The 17620-nt window shown below is 36.9% G+C and overlaps 1 pseudogene across 1 annotated transcript; it reads right to left on the bottom strand.

Moving 5' to 3' along the window:
- Window positions 1–7459: 7459 nt before the first annotated feature.
- LOC308702679 (tripartite motif-containing protein 16-like) lies at window positions 7460–17216 on the bottom strand (annotated as a pseudogene). Its single transcript has 6 exons — window positions 16566–17216; window positions 12130–12225; window positions 11801–12034; window positions 8700–8859; window positions 8217–8264; window positions 7460–7981 (listed from the first exon to the last, which is right to left on the bottom strand). The product of its transcript is annotated as a tripartite motif-containing protein 16-like (transcript).
- Window positions 17217–17620: the final 404 nt, after the last annotated feature.

The following is a 17620-nucleotide window of genomic DNA, read 5'->3' on the forward strand; positions in this document are numbered from 1 at the left end:
AAGCTACAACATGAAATCCAGCAATGTTCCTGTAATCAGTTATTCTGAAGGATATTGAAATCACAGCATATGAATCTCAACAATGATGACAATCAAAAGTTTCATGTTGCAATGCATGCTGGGTTCCAGTACAAAACTCCCAGCGTGCACTGCTGCATGAATAAATAAATTATTGCCACCATTGTTGAGAGACATGCTGATTTTTGATCTCTCTTTGTTTCTATCAGACAGTGTAGCTCTGTTTCTTTGGTTGTGCATAAAAAAAAATCATCATTGTAAGTCATTGCTGTAGTTTCACAGTGGTGGTAATGTAACACTTTCGATAAAGGATTAAACTCTGAATGAGATTAGTGAATGAACATATGATGATTTTGTCAACATAATCAATATAACAAACTGCATTCACATGTGTGTGGACAAGTGTGGGTTGCAAAAACACGGTTCAAGCAGCAAGATAAAAACTAACATTAACAAGTCAAGGGTCAGTGTTACGTCCTATGTTATTTGTTTGGAGTTTTCCCCCTCTTCCTTTTCTCTCTGTACTTTCACTTCTAGCAGGACGATGCGGCTACCTGATTGGTTTATCCATCTATCCATCATCGTAATGCCTGTTGACGATACAACACGGCTTCACCAATGAGGGCGCACCATGTGCCTTTAAAGAGCGCACCTGCGTGGGAAGGGGGAGACGATTTTTGCACGCTAGACTAGAGCACTTGATCCTTTTGTGATGTATGTTTGCCTGACCTGTACCGTTATAGTGTTTTGAGAAATGTGTTCTTTGAGAACTTGGTATTTGAGGCTCATTTGGGTTGTCTTTCCGCTGTGAGTATTTTGCCGTTTAATTTGTTCTGGCGGTTTGATCTGTTATTAAACGGGGAAGAGAGAAGAACAGCTGAGATATCACGTGATATACATGTGTTACACTGAGTTATCAATTTTGTCTAGAACAGTTTAGCGACCTGTGCCACTGTTTGTATTTTTCGTTTTGTTAGGAAGAGTAGTTTATTTAGGGCGTCTTTGACGCTGAAGATCTTTTGTATTTTGTCTCTTTTGAATGTTAATTTAGTCAGATTATATATCGTTTTGTTTTTCTAGTAAGATTGGTTTTGGTTTTATTTATTTCTTTAATTTGCCACGGTCTAGTTGTTTTCTCTTTACCTTCTTCCTTTTGTGAACCTTTATCTTTGGTTTGCATAAATTGTTTATATAATTAATTACTTTGAGGTGTCCTTGCCATATTGATTCTCATTGTAATAAACTACCATTTTTCTTGCACTAGATTTGTTTGTGTGTGAGGCAGGGGCGTAGCCATCATTTCAAAAGTGAGGGGGACAGAATGTCAAGTGTAATACCAGTTTTTTTCCAACTTTTGTTGACAGATTTTTGCTTAATTGGCTTAATATGCTATATATTTTTAAAGAAAGAAAGAAAGAAAGAAAGAAAGATGTTCAGTACTTTATATTGCACATGCAGGGTTTTTCCTGGCTCAAAGGTGGAGGTGGTAAAATCCTGATCATATATTTTAATAATAAGATAATTAAATTTGTATGTATCGTAGACCATCATATAGCCTACTGTGTTTGTGGGTGGAGCTCGGTACTTCTAGGGGGGTCCGGGGGCATGCCCCCCTGGAAGATTTTTTTTACATTTTAAAGATAAATTCATTAATCTGGTGCACTTTGAGTTAGGGCTGGGCGATATATATCGTGAGATTGTTATGCGCATCTCGTCAGTAAAGCCGGTTCCTTGATTAGTAGTAAATCGCCATCACCTGCTTTCAGATGAAGCGGCACTTACTACAAAGAGCCGTAGTTAACTGACAAGCTGAGCCATATCGCATTAATATCGCGGACGTATCGCCAGCCATAATTAATGCGATATGGCTCAGCTTGTCAGTTAACTACGGCTCTTTGTACACAGCAAAAACTCCAGTGTTAAATTAACACTCCTGGGAGTGTATGAGTCCACACTCAAGAGTGTTTAAGTTAATGAGATAATTAAGTGATTAATTTAGTGATGATTGAACATTATTGAAGACACCTGATGTTAACAAGCAGAATCACTGAAGGAGAAAATCTCAAATTGTAAGTTACCATTAAGGTGATGGGTGTTTGCTTTAGTTGGACTCTTGACCCATATATTATTAACTTTAGATTTTGTTTGTTTGTTGTTTCTGAATTATAATCACCAGTTGAACAAAGAAAAAAGTGATCTGATGGTGTTGGTTATGTTATGACAATCATCATTTGAACTTGATCACTGAACTCATTAAAATCCTTCTTTCTGACTTCGATTTATGTTGTTGGTTAGTGAATCTGCATAAATGCCCAGAATTTTTGATATAATATAAAGGATTTCTTAAAAGTTGTTTAAAAAAAAAAATCATTCTTTTAGGCACACACAGATGTCAAGATTCAGTCTATGCATCTCAACAATGGTGAGGAGCAGAATATTCAATTAGGAAAAGTAAATTACATAGACAATTCAGATCATAATTTATTCATACCGCAATGCATGATGGGAGCCATTAATGAGTTGTGATTGGTGGCAGCCACTGCAACATGCTTTATTATTGTCACCATTGTTGAGATTCACAGGCTGATTATTGATGTCTGTGTTTCTTAATAAATTCATTTGAATGTCTTTTGATCAGAACAATGTTTATTAAATATTTAGAATTATAAGTAAAGTATGATAATCATAGGCTGAAGAATCACTAAACTGCTGCTAACAAGTTAAACCAAACTATCTCAATAAGTTTCCTTTTTCAGATCTCTGCATGATTATGTCAAAACATAACCAACACTATAAGATAACATTTTACTTTGTTCATTTAACTGTTATAAATCAATAACAGCAGACAAACAACAGTAAATATTAATGTAAACATATAATGGTCTAGAGCCCAACTAAAGCAAACACCCATCACCTTAATGGTAACTTACAATTTGTGATTTTCTTCTTCAGTGATTCTGCTTGTTAACATCAGGTGTCTTCAATAATGCTCAATCATCACTAAATTAATCACTTAATTATCTCCTCAGCCCTAAATGCCGCTCCATCTGAAAGCAGGTGATGGTGATTTACTACTAATCAAGGAACCGGCTTTACTGACGAGATGCGCATAACAATATCGCGGTATATATCGCCCAGCCCTACTTTGAGTCACCCGAATTTTTTTTTTACCTTTATAAAGGGCATTTTTTCCTTAATTTTATTAAATGTAGCCTATCCTCCATCTTTCATTTCAAATTGAAACAGTGAAACTTTGTTACCGTCAGTGTATTATCAACTACAGGCAATCAATCACCACTTAACATTAAATTAAATTAAATCAGAATCATCCTTGCATTATCTGTGATTCCCTATTTATTATTATTTATTATTCCCTAATATCTATCTATCTATCTATCTATCTATCTATCTATCTATCTATCTATCTATCTATCTATCTATTTATCTATCTATCTATCTGTCTTACTAAACTAAAACTTTCCAATTGAAAACCTTCAAACTTCAAGCTTTTAAAACTTTCTGGTTAGGCTATTGAGAATTTGGTTCAGAGAATGTGGTTTAATGTTTTAGCAATTCAGAAAAACTGTAAGTGCTGCAGATGAAGCAGTTATTTTAACAACAACAGAAACACGGTGAGCAGAAAAATAGATATTTTTATAAAACACTGCATAAAACGTGAATTCAGCAAATACAATAATTTTTATTTGTCATACAGACTCCGACCGTTTAACTAAACCAGGTTTGTGACAACTGTTAACCTGTGGCACCTTTAGACGTTTAGTTTTTTTTTTTCCATATTTAGCATGATTAATCAGCATATTAAGAGCATTTCATAATAAACAATGTTATAATTTGAAAAAAATATTTAGAGATGAAGGGAAGACAAAAAAATCGGAAATTACTAGTTAACTTTATTTTGTGCTCATGATGAGAGTTTTGCTTATTAGATTATGTATGTTGTTTGTTTTTAGTAGTTTATTACTTTGAGTAAAATATAAAAATGGCCCATTCTTTTCTTAAGAGGTAAACCTGCACTTCCAGAATGTTTTCTCAGTCCCAAGGCCTTCTATGTGCCAGAAACATAAATGTAACATAAATACATAAATAAATACATAAAAATAGCCTGATAAAACATCTGATCTAACCTTTTATATTCATATCCAGTTGTGAGAAATAATTATGTGTTTCCAAGTTATGATTTTCTGACTCTTTTTGTATTAGAGACTATTTTAATATGAATGTTTAGAGTTTTCTTGTCTGGTTGACATTTGGCTGCATTTAATTTTGAGGAATTAAATGGTAAATACATAATTTTGAGTTTCTGATTTCTGCTAATTTCTGATTTTAAAGTTAGATGCATGTGTTAATATACTATATTCAACACAGTACTATACTTGCAGTACATACAGTATGCAATATATTCACCAGTTGTGATTATTATACTTTTTTATGTAATTGCAAAAATGTAAAAATATGTAATTTAGTTCTCCTTCCAATAGTAATGTAACGGTCATCAGCTGGAGTGCCCTTGAGAGCCACCAGAGGACACTCCACATCAGACTATCGTGATTCCCTCACAACTACATTTCCCATAACTCACTGCCCAGACTCATCATCCCTGATTGCATCCACCTGTGTCTCATTATCTTGTTAGTATCAGCCTATTTAAACCATGTACACTCATTCACAGGGTTCCCACACCTTGGTTGACTTCAAATTCAAGGACTTTCCAGGTCCAATACCCTCAAATTCAAGGACTTAATGCGGGGACACATTTGTTGTGTCCAACAACAAACGATGAGGTACCATCGTAGTTTCATGCGCACGTGAACTTCATGGCAAGTACCTCATGCGGGAAACACTTAACATAACTCAGGGTTTTTCCTGGCTCAAAATGAGGCGTAGGTGGTAAAATCCTATTAATGTATTTTAATAATAAAAATTGTATTTTTTTGTAGATCATCACATAGCCTATTGTGTTTCCCACATTGTTTGAGCTTGGTACCTCTAGCGGGGTACGGGGGCATGCCCCCCCGTAAGAAAATTTTGTTCATTTTAAAGATAAATTCATTAATCTGGTGCACTTTGAGTCACCCAAATCCACTGTTAAAAATAGATAATCCACCCGCAAACCGCCTATATTCTCTGATTTATATATCTGCATCTGATCATCACATCACAACATCACATAATTACAATTATTCAGATTCTCACTGTTAAGCATGATAGTATGGTAACATATCACACTGAAGTAGGCTGATTTAAAATGAACATTTATTTAAAATAAAAGTTCTTTTGGCAAAATTACATAATTCCTTAATAGCCTAAACAGAGGCTTTACTCCCTTCAAACTTAAATTGTTTAATTTCATTGTTGTTTCAATCTTTCATTACATTACTGTTTGAATACACTACTTTTTTGTACCTTTTATAAAGGGCATTTTTCCCCTAATTTTATTAAATGTTTGCTCCATCTTTCATTTCAAATTCTTAAATTTGATCAATATATTAAATTAAAATAAGACACTAGGCTGTTACCAATTCAATTAAATAATTTACATTGAAAAATAATAACTGTATTAAATTAGATTTATTTTAAATATTTTTGAATATACAAATAAGGAATGTTGAAAAGAATGATACTTTATGAAACTAAACCGCCAGTAGGAGGCAGCAGGCGACCGTCTTAATGAGCAAGTCATTGAGTCATTCATTCAAACGATTCGTTCAAAAGGCTGATTTATTCAGAATGAGGCAGTTTAAGAATAGGTAATTGAATCTTTGACTCAACCGATTTGTTCAAAACGCTGAATCATTCAGTAATGCAACAACTGTTGCATGCCATGTGCGATGGTTCTGCGGTGATCTTTGTTTGGAACTATTTTCGCTGCTGAAACAGAACAAAAACAGTCATTGCGTCTAAAATGTAAGTGACTTAATTTTAACTATTTGTTTATTGAACTGTTATGAAATCAGTCTCGGTTTCAATCTTGATGGCATTCAGGCAAACAGCTCTCTGGTCGCGTGTAGCCTAGGCTATATATTGTTTCTTAACTATAATATGTTATAAATAACTGCGCGAGCCTCAACAGCGCTACATTGTTAGCGTCAGTACATTAGGTAGGCCTATATTATTATCAACCATAGGCTATCAATCACCACTTACTTTAAATGAAATAAAACAGAATCATCCTCACGTTTTCGGTGATTCCCTAGTTATTTTTTATTGTCGAGAGACGAAGGCGGCCGCCTCATAATTCTCTATGCAGGAAAAACCCTGGTAACGTAACGCGTAAATGCGCTTAACTAGTGCAAATCAAGCAAGCTAGTATGCAAAGGCCATGAAGTGTTGGCAAAATAATACATTAGGGGACTGGAGTGAATATGGAATTATTTCCAGAAAACTTCTTGCACAAAATAAATTCAAGCACTTTCAAGCACCTGTCTCTATGTATGTTTATTTTCAAAAACTTTCCAGGGCCTTGAAAACATTTTTTCAGATTCACAAACTTTCAAGGATTTCAAGGACCCGTGGGAACCCTGCATTCATTATCTGCCAGGTCTTGTTGTTTTAGGTAACTTCATCAGCGGGATCACGATAGTCTGATGTGGAGTGTCCTCTGGTGGCTCTCACTCCAGCTGATGACCGTTACGAGTAAGTTTCTCCTTTTGTTTGTTGTTTTGGCTAGACCTTCTCCTGAAGAATGAATGCTTCCATTTTCTTTATTTAAAAAAAATAAATAATTTTGGGATACTGGGAGAGCTTTTAACATGTTACAATATATTGATTATTTTTTTTCTAACTGCATGCTTTGGATGTTGTGTTCTCCATTTATGTTGATGTAGTGTCTATTGGCTGATAAAGTGAAATGGCTCGACTCTCCACACATCCATATAGAGAAGCAAGAAGAAGAAGACAGACAGAAAAGAAAAAGCACAGAGTAAATATTTTTGTGAAGCTGCACTTTTATTTTCCTTAATTTCATTAGCATCTTTTTCAGCTGGATCTTTTCTTTTTATCCAGAACTAGAGCTCACTGCTTTTTGCAACAACACTGATACATTTCTCCATATCTGGAAAGAACTATTTTACATCAACATCAAATGTTGTGAAAGTCATTCATTCATTATTCCTTAATCTTTTAATTTTATTTGTTTAATTTCAAATGAAAGGTACTTTTAATATTAATATTAAAATGATTGTCACTATAATAAAATCTAAATGAATATGATTTCCATCAATACAATTATAGCTTGATAAACACACACCATTCTTATTGTCTCTATAAAGGATTTAATACACACATTTATTCTGTTATTTCTGTGACAGAAGTTAAGATATTAAAGGAAATTAAAATAAGAGTCTCTGTATCTCACTGTTATGATTTATCATGCGGCTCAAAGTATTATGGGTAAAATCTCTCTACAATCTGTTCTGAAACATCAACACAGTTTCACTGATGATCCAGAATAATAAACCCTAAACCCAGGATAGAGCGTCTGAGTGAATGTGGTCTGGACTGTGTGGATGAGGCTCATTGTGTCAGAGACGCTGTAGAAGGACAGAGTTCCTGCACTGTGATCCACATACACTCCTATTCTTCTGCTGATGGACTTTACAGGGAGAGAAGTGTCTATCTTATTGTGCCAGAATGTATCTGGAGGAAGAGCAGACCAAACTCCAGGACTGATCATTATTTCCAAATCCACAATCATTACCCCATCCCTTCCTGCTGATGCTCTTATATGACACTGATATACACACACCATTCCCAGTCCACTCAATCTCCCAGTAACAGCGTCCACACACACTCTCTCTACACAACACCTGAGAATAACAATCAAATATGTCTGGATGATCAGGATACGGCTGCTCTGTGTCAGTGTAAGTAATAACTCTGTTTCTCTCAGACAGACTGAGGTGTTTATTCACTGTGTTCAGATCCAGAGTGAGCTGATGGGAATCTGATGGAGAGAAAACACATCAGAAACAGGAATTATGAATCTGTCTGATCTGAACTCTTCATGAATCAATGTTTAGTGTATCATCAGTGTCTCAGTACAGCTAACCAAATATCCTGTGCAAATCATCATTTACATGATCAATTATAAAACTCTTCTATCATGATTTATTTCTCCTTCTATAGGAAGAACATGAACACATTCAGTGAGTTTTTCTGCTTGTTTTCTAGTGACTCACATTGTAGGAAGTCGTTCCTGGTCTTGGGATTCATGTTGGTGAAAGTGACTGTGGAAATAAACAGACATGAACAGTGTGAAGAGAAATGACAAGATAAAATACATTCATTTCTGAGACATTTCTATTTGATGTTCTATAATATTAGATGATGGACTCATTTCTGGGAGCAGATTAATAATCTCCAGGGGCTTCATTTATAAAACACACACATCGGATTGATCCTAAATTCCATGGATTTCATCCTCCGTCATGTGTATATAAACGCTTGTCCACGATGATGAGTCCGTATTTCTGAATCATCAAGAGATATTTGTGGCCGTTCTGTAGGAGGATTTGATGGACTTGAACTTGAATTGATTGCATTTAAGGACATTTTGTGAAAATTAACATTTTATAAATCGTAGAAACATTTCGGAAATGGTTGTATGTTCAGATTTGGGATCTTTCTCCACACGTCTGTATAAACGAGGCGCAGGACTTTACCTCCGTCTGAGATCTTCTTGAGCTCCTCTTTGCAGAAATCCTCCAGTTTGTCTCTCAGCTGACGGACAGATTCTCTCATGCCATCAAAAGAGGAAAGAGAAATGAAGGAAACGTCGGGTTTGTCTGTAGATTCAGGAGGTGCTGAGAGAGACTGGAAACTCTACAGAAAACAGAAATCAAAACTCATCATCTCCACACTTCAGCCAATAACCTGCACTATATCAGATCTGAGCGGCTCTTGTTGACTTGACTTCTCTTCAGTGACTCGCTTCAATCCAGCACTTTCACACAATCAGCACATTCTCCTCATATTCATCATTTAATACTACAAACTCTAGTATTTCACATTTAATAATAATATCATTTAAATATATATATACTTAAGAGCAGATTAAATGTAATGCTTTCAGACATTTTTTTTTAATTATAATTAAAATAATTATTTTAATTAAATGAATGTCTTATAGTCTAAATTCATATTACAGTTTTTCTCGATTGCTTAAACACTATAACCAGGCTTTTGAACTAAAATTTCAAAACCATAACGGCATTTATCAAAAAGCACACCCATTTCACTAAACTATAAACACTATTCCCTGTTTTGACACATGAGTCAGATTTGTTGAACTGTCACTGCAAAACTCTACACACAAATCCCTTCATTTCTCATTGCCTACACCATGTTGTCATATATAAAGCACTAGCATTCAATATTGTTCACTCAAGTCAGCACAGCTTCAGCTCAGTTAGCACACAATTACCCAGGTGGAAACACTAAGAGTCAAAATTTAACACACATCAATCAGAACCTTCAATAGATATATAAAAGGGCCTAAATCAGTTTATTGCGTTTTGGAATAATGGATCCAGAAAGACATGAAGGAAGAGGGATAAGAATGAGGAGGAGGAAGGGCAAGGACAAGAAGACAAGCAGTCTCAGATGAAATTCAAATTCAAGCCTCTCTAGTTGCCCATGTCTTTATCAATGGTTTGACAATGAGGGAGGCTGGGCTACGAGTAAGGCCAAATTTGAGTCGCTTTACCGTCGCCTCGAGAACCTTCAGGGAGGTGTGGTAGCAAACAAAATTCACTGAATAAAAGACAAACATTTCCAATAGTCTTTGATGAGGTTTATTTTCTTGCAAGAAAAGGTCAGCAGTCGTACAGTCACACAGAGTGGCACAGAGTGTGACAGTGAAGGGAGGGCATCCTTTCTCCTTTATAGTCTTGACTCCCAGAATGTTATCTTTCTAGGCCAATGATGGTATTTCAACCATATGTGGAACATTCTTAGGCTATGTTCACACTTAGCGTCTTTTTTCAAACTGCCAGCGTCTGTTCTACATTATAACCCTATGGAGTAAACCGTTTTTTCAAAAAAGTCCTGAGCGCTTTTTTAGACGCCACCGCCGGCGTCTTTTTCTGCAGCTCAGAGCATCTTTTTAAGTTGAAAAAAGTTCAACTTTTCTGAAAAGAACGCCCTACGTCAAGCGCCTTTTTGACAGCTGACCAATGACTACTGTTGCAGCTGTTGTTATAGCAACAAAAGACGCGCTCGGCTGCTATTTGTAACCGAACGCTGCCAGCGTTTTTTTTTGCTAAAAAAACGCTGTTGTCAACTTTTTCTTGTCAAAAAAGACGCTAAGTGTGAACATAGCCTTAGACGTGTCCATCATATTGTATCCTTGAGTGGAGGCCCTCCTGTTACAGTACGTCCCAACACTCTTTACCATTCCAATACGATTCGAATTCCATATTAGAATATGGTTTGTGTGTGCTCTTTTACTGTCATATGTTGGTCACACACATCTTACTGTAAGTAAATATTAAAAAAAATTTAGAGGAGAGAGTAAAAAAAAAAAAGTAAAAAAAAAAAAAAAGTAAAACAAGAAAAAATAAAATAATTTGTGTGTGTGTGTTTTCTGTGTATGAATAAAAATGTGCCAATGTATCCATTGGTTGTGTCTTTTGTGTTCATCATGTGAAAAGGTTTGTGAGGGGGGGGGGGGGGGACCACAAGCAACACAGCTTACCAGTTTTGGAAATGTTGTTTTGAATTTATTGCACCAGTGTGTTAGACTATGTTGTAGTGTGTGTGATTTTGAGGGCTTGTGTGTCCTGTCTGAGGGCAAAGTTTGGTTTTTCAGCAAGAGTGAATGGTTTTGAGTGTAGAGCTTCATTTTGACCTGAAAATTGGATGTTTGGGGAACTGGGTGAGACGTTATGGATTTGTGTTTATAGTTTTGAGAATACGAGGCATAGTTTCAAGAAATGTGTTTAAGCAATCGAGAAAAACTGTAATTACCTTCAAACCAACACTCATTATTAGCAAAATGCAATTAATTAAATTAAATGAATGTCTTATACACTGAAAAAAATTATTAGTTGAATTTACGAATTTTTTTAATCGTAAGTTCAACTTAATGCATTTGTTTAAATGTAGCTAAAATCAATTGTGTGCAACCACTTACGATACATTTTTTTAGTAAATTCAACTATCATTTTTTTCAGTGTAGTCTAAATTTATATTAAATGCATTTTGAGCTTTTTGACCAACAATTTCAGAATTATTTCTATTGTCTTTGAAATATGGTTAAAGTTACTGCTGAATGAACTGACACACATTTATGAAATAAAATATACTCAATGTCATTTCTATTGACATTTATTTGTTTAATTTTATCAACATTATCAATTTATTAACTTTGAAGATCACCTGACCCAATTTTTGTGCAAATTACTGAAATTATTTGAGAAGAAATAAAAGATTTAATTAAAAAGAGGATGAAAAATCTAGTTGGCTGGATATTGACACCATCAAGTTCACTGATTTCATCAATACAGAAGAAACCAGAAGGAAAAATGAGTTAATATTTAATGGTAAATTTCCCAGGGCTTTGTAAGTGTGTCTCTTTAAACAGAAGATGATCAGATGAGAGTCTGACTGATGATTATATGATAACACAACACTTGACTGAATCTGACTGAATTCCTGACAACATCTCAGTCAACGGCTCATTCTGCTCTCATGAAATGTTTCTCTGTCATAGCAGGATCTTGCTCAAGTCCACTATGATCCTGTTCTTCTAGATCTCTGTTACCTGCAGGAACTGGATGTGATCTTGTGTGTGTGAAAGCTGCTCCAGCTCAGCGTCTCTCCTCCTCAGATCATTGATCTCCTGCTCCAGTCGCTCCAGCCGTCCTTCAGCTCGACTCACTGCAGTCTTTTCCTGATCTCTGATCCGCTGTGTGACCTCAGAGCGGCTTCTCTCAATGGAGCGGATGATCTCAGTGAAGATCCTCTCACTGTCCTTCACTGCTGTCTGTGCAGAGCGCTGTTACACACACATCACAATCACACAGTGGCTTCAGCACGACTGACAGAGTCCAAACTGAGACGTCTCAAACTTCTCTTCTTCTCCAGACTCACCTTATGAGACTCCACAGCCTCTCTCAGATGCTGAAGATCTTTCTGTCTCTGCTGGATTCTCTGACGGATCTTCATCTGCGTCTCCTTCAGCTGTTTCTGGAGGACAAACCAATGACAGGGAATGACACATAAAACTACTGTCATACAAACATTAAAGTTACATGAATCCAGAGTTGGTGAAGTGGTTAAAGATCTTGCATGGTCAGTTTTTTACGGTGGCCGAGAGGTGCAAAACAAATCACAATTACAAAAACAAAATAACAATTCAGAAAACAAAATAACAATTCAGAAAACACAACGACAATTTAGAAAACAAAATAACAATTCAGAAAACACAATAACAATTCAGAAAACACAACGACATTTCAGAAAACACAACGACAATTCATACAAAACGGAAAAGGTAGGTATATTTTGAGAATGACGTACTTATCACTGATTGGACGAGACACCTGTCAATCAAGAAATTTGTGATCAACTTTGTTTTGCTATGCGAAAATAGAACACATTAAACGTTACTTTGAAGAAGGACATTCATGTGCCGTGATTGTGGACATGCTGGCGACATACCACATAATATTTACTATATTAATAGTGTGTCATGAGTTTAGTATGCCTGAGCACATGGTTAGCATGAGTGTTTCGCGATTAGCGCGATAGCCCGCTATTCATTATAACTGGTCATTATGTCGATGTTATTTGAGTGTATGAGAGTACATGATGTTGTTTCAGTCTTATTTTGTTTATAAAAAGCATGAGATTAGAGTGTTACTACCAGCTGCCACACGTCATTTTGGGGCTAGCTAGAGCATGCGAACTGCACAGAGAGAGTGTTAAATAGTGTTAAATAGCTTGTTGATCATATTTTTCCTTCTAGTGTGATGGAATGTTTAAAGTCACTTATGTCTACAACGGTCATTACTGTAAAAAAAAGTGATATACATGTTGAGAATGTATATTTTGAGCTTTTGTTATGCATATTCTCTTATGCTTCATTCTGAGTAAATACACCAACAAAGAAGCCATCACTGCAATGCTCTTTTATTTCATTTTTCAACATACCACAACATTAAAAGCTGCGTCGACCAGGACAGTTGTTCGGCTACCGGACAATGTGGTTAGTAGCCTACTTGTCTGCAGAAGTTGCGTGTTAAACGTGATGACATATGCGGCTGCTGCAAGAACTCAACCCACCAGGGACAGAACAAGGACACGTCGTAGATTCGTTAGGTAGCACCTATCACTCCACGGGACCGAACTTTGCTCCATGGCACGTTGATGGGTACGATTTGTTTCTACCGGTACTTCTAGACAGTATCGCTTGATTCCGGTTCTGGCTTGATTGACAGGTGTCTCGTCCATTCAGCGATAAGTACGTCATTCTCAAAATATACCTACCTTTTCCGTTTTTTCTGAAATGTCGTTGTGTTTTCTGAATTGTCGTTGTGTTTTCTGAAATGTTATTGTGTTTTCTGAATTGTTATTTTGTTTTCTAAATTGTCGTTATGTTTTCTGAATTGTCGTTGTGTTTTCTGAAATGTCGTTGTGTTTTCTGAATTGTTATTGTGTTTTCTGAATTGTTATTTTGTTTTTGTAATTGTGATTTGTTTTGCACCTCTCGGCCACCGTAGTTTTTACTGTCTGGTTCAAACCACAGATTCATGGTTTCCTGAAATGAATGTCAGCAGTATTTCATCAGTGCCTAGTTTTATATCATTAGTATCATCATTTACTCTCCCTTATGTCGCTCCAAACCTGTATGACTTTCTGTCTATTGTGAGACACAACAGAATATATTTAGAAGAATGTCTCAGCGGTTTACAGAGGCCAAATAAAATATCGTTAGCCTCATAGCATAATTGACCCTTCGCAGGGAGCTTGATTGACAGGCGATCTAACCAATCATAATCCGCCATCCGCCATTTTGTCCGACAAAGCAGTCAGGAGAGATAGCAGATTAACATGGGAGAATTTGAACTTGAAAAACGGAATGTACTGACGCCTTTCCGCGGTTTAAAACAACATTCCTTCTTATGTTCATTCATGTTTATTTGATGCTATAAATTAACTAGAAGGAAGAGATGATCGGTTCACGAGCAGCTTTAACTGATTCTCTACAGCGATCTGTCAGACACATTTAAGAGCCACAAAACGGTATGTATCGTTTAAATTTCTTTTAAAAAATGACCAAATTTGAAAGGTGAGACTTTGTTTAATATGTCTAATATCAAAAGTAACCGAAAAGTAACCTGGTCTGTCCTGTCTGTCAGCGTGTTGTCAGTCTCCTCTCTGCTCCGCGATGTATTTTTCACTGCGTGAGAACATGGTGTTAGAGGTCTGCATTCCCGCGGCTGTCCCGCGGGATCCGCGGGACCCGACCAGATATTTTGCACCGCGGGATTAAATTTCCGACTAAAAAACGGTAGCGGTCGGTAACTCTGGTGTAATTTGAACGGGAGCGGTTGGTCATTCAATATCACGTTCCCGACGCCGACGTTCTTTCAGAACAGCATATCTTCGCTTTACCTAATCTTAATCTTATCGACCAACAGGGTCTGCCCTGTAGGCTACTCAGGACCGTTGCACGCGCTGCACGCACGGACCAGTAACGGTTCTTTCTGTCATGCATTGATTGTATTTGCTTAACAGCAAAATGTTACGAATTTTGATAATACGAATAAAAATAATAGCCTACACTTCTTTCTTTTTTTTCGCTGCGATATTTTTTCCCCTACTGTCTGCAGCAAAATGTTAAATTTTGTATATTGACAAGGCGAATAAAATAATAATAAAAAAATGTTTGTGCAGACTACATTTTTATTTTCTCTGTGAAAATGTACATGTGAAATTCTGGGAGATCTATATTAAAGCGGGATGGTCGGGTCGGGAAGAAAATTATTCTAAGCAGACAGCGGGTGAACAAATAGTGTATATATAGCGGGAACGGGTGGGTGCGGGATATAACCCCAGCGGGAGCGGGCGGGAGCGGGACTTAAAAAACAGTCCCGCGCAGACCTCTATGGTGTGGCGTGAGAGCAGCGTAGCTTGTCGGGCATAGCGACAGTAACTAAGGGGGGCGGGTCATGAGGCTATGAGCAGAGCCCGTCTACGGAGAGCCTGCCCACTCCCTATTAAGTCCTATTGTACCGAATTTTGGTTGTAGTACCACCAGAGTTCCTCTGGGGGCGATCGCCATGAGTGCAAAATGAATGGGAGTCAATGGGGCTAGACGGCTAAATGTGTCTCTTTCACGCGATTGCCGTTGAGAAATCTCAGATCTGATTGTAGATTTTGCAAGTTCAACATGGGTTTTAGGTCGAAAGTTGAATGAACGAGTATGTCCTTTCGATTTCGTACAGGTTGAGCTGTTGTTGCCCATAACACGCTAGCATTCTGCTAATGGACGCTGATTGGTCAGTGAAGGACTGATTACGACCAGAGATACCGCTTGATGGCATCGTGGCATCCAAAGCGGGACCCCAAACAAACAAAACAAAAACAAGTCTAGCACGTGTATTTACCTGTGTCAGCTGTGTTGTCGATGCCTCGAGAGAAAATAAAGTGCAGAGCGCGAAAGCACCAAAGTGACTGAAGGATTACCGTAAAGCAGTATCTCTGGTCGTACATGTATATGACGTCATTGACACTTTAAAATACTTTTTAAAGCAAATAAGTGACTCAAAAAAATCTAACACCCAGCAATGTGTAATTTATTTGCATCTCCTTTCGAATACAACATTCAAATTACTAGACAAAAAATGATATCCTGAGAAAAGTGGATTTTTATTGGTATAGCGCCATAGACCTCCATTCATTCTGCACTCGTCCTGTGAGCGCCCTCATATGGAATCAGAGAGGAACTGCAACCAGTTCAGAAGCCGGAAGTGACTTTTTGACCCACTTAAGTAAGAATTAAGTATATAATGTAATTTCATAATTCTATTGAGTTAAATTTAAATATTAAATATTATTAAAATGTACTTTAAAGTAAAACTTTTAATTTTACATTATAAAAAAGTGTACTTTATAAAGTGTACTTGTGAAACGGTCTTGAAAGTTGACTCTCTTTAAGTGCACTTAAGTGGCCTTTCATTTCATTAATATTATATTATCTGCAAGTCCAGTTTTTTTTTTTAAATATACTTTTAATTTGAAGTACACTACAAGTGCATGTCAATACACTTAAGCGTACTCCTTTCTTTAACCACTAGTTGTTTAGATTACTTTTATGCTTTTTCTCCTTTTTGGAGCTTGAAACTTTTTTACTCCATTGACTTACAATGTGTAAACTAAAATAGACAAGACATTCTTCAAAATGTCATCTTTTATATTCCACAGAAGAAACTCAGTCAAACTGGTTTGGGACAACATGAGTAAATGAGTGAGTAAATGAAGACACTTTCATTTCTGTGTGATCAATCCCTCTCAGTTCATACCTGTGTCTCTGTCCTCTGTGCTGCAGTTGATACAGTGTTGTGGTTTTTATGTTCACTCTCCTTACACCACACACAGATGCACTGTTGATCAGTGACACAGAACATTTCTAGCTCTTTATCATGTTTACGGCAGATCATGTCCTGCAGTCGTCCAGTGGCATCAATCACTTTGTGTGGCTTACGAGAGTGATATTCCTCATGACGGTCAAAATGAGTTTGACAGTAAGATTCCTGACACACCAGACAGGACTTGACGGCTTTGTATTTTCTTCCAGTACAGACGTCACACTGCACGTCTCCAGATCTAGCGTAACAGTCAGCAGGAAGTTTAGTCTTCTTCAGTTTCTCCACCAGTTCAGCCAGAATGGTGTTTTTGCCTAAAGCAGGTCTTGGACTGAAGGTCTGTCTGCACTGAGGGCAGCTGTAGACTCTCTTCTCATCCTCCTGATCCCAGCAGTCTGTAATACAGATCTTACAGTAACTGTGTCCACAGTGGATAGTCACTGGATCCTTCAGGAGATCCAGACACACTGGACACGTGAACTCATCCTGAGAAAATCTGGCTTCTGCCATTTTACTGCATGAATACAGAGAGACACAAACACACAACAGCTCAACAATACTTCAGTTTCTGTTTCTCTGAACTGAGGAGTTGAAATAGTTTCCTGCTTCTGTGTTTGAGTGACGTGTGTAAAACAGGAGTGTCTGTAAAGCAGCTTCCTCATTCCTGGTGAAGGAGAGTCACTTTACTGCTGTGTTTATGTGCCCTAGTGGAGTCAAAAACATCGGAATTACGAGTTCCGAGCTCATGAACCATTCAATCCGTTAAATTCCGCGTTGGCTTGATGAAGAGATTCTCAGCTGATCATCTGATGTGATGCGTGTTGTAGCGGCACGTCATTTATCTGGCTATAAAATGTCATATAGCCTAACACGCACATTTAATTTTGTGCATTGTTGGGAGGAGTAAAATGTACATATGTAGCTTCTACTATGGGGTTAGAATTGTTGCATTATTCCAAATAAATAGATTGAGATTCACAAACAAATGTAAA

The sequence above is a fragment of the Scardinius erythrophthalmus genome (genome assembly GCF_964197995.2).
Source record: "Scardinius erythrophthalmus genome assembly, chromosome: 1".
NCBI lineage: Eukaryota > Metazoa > Chordata > Actinopteri > Cypriniformes > Leuciscidae > Scardinius > Scardinius erythrophthalmus.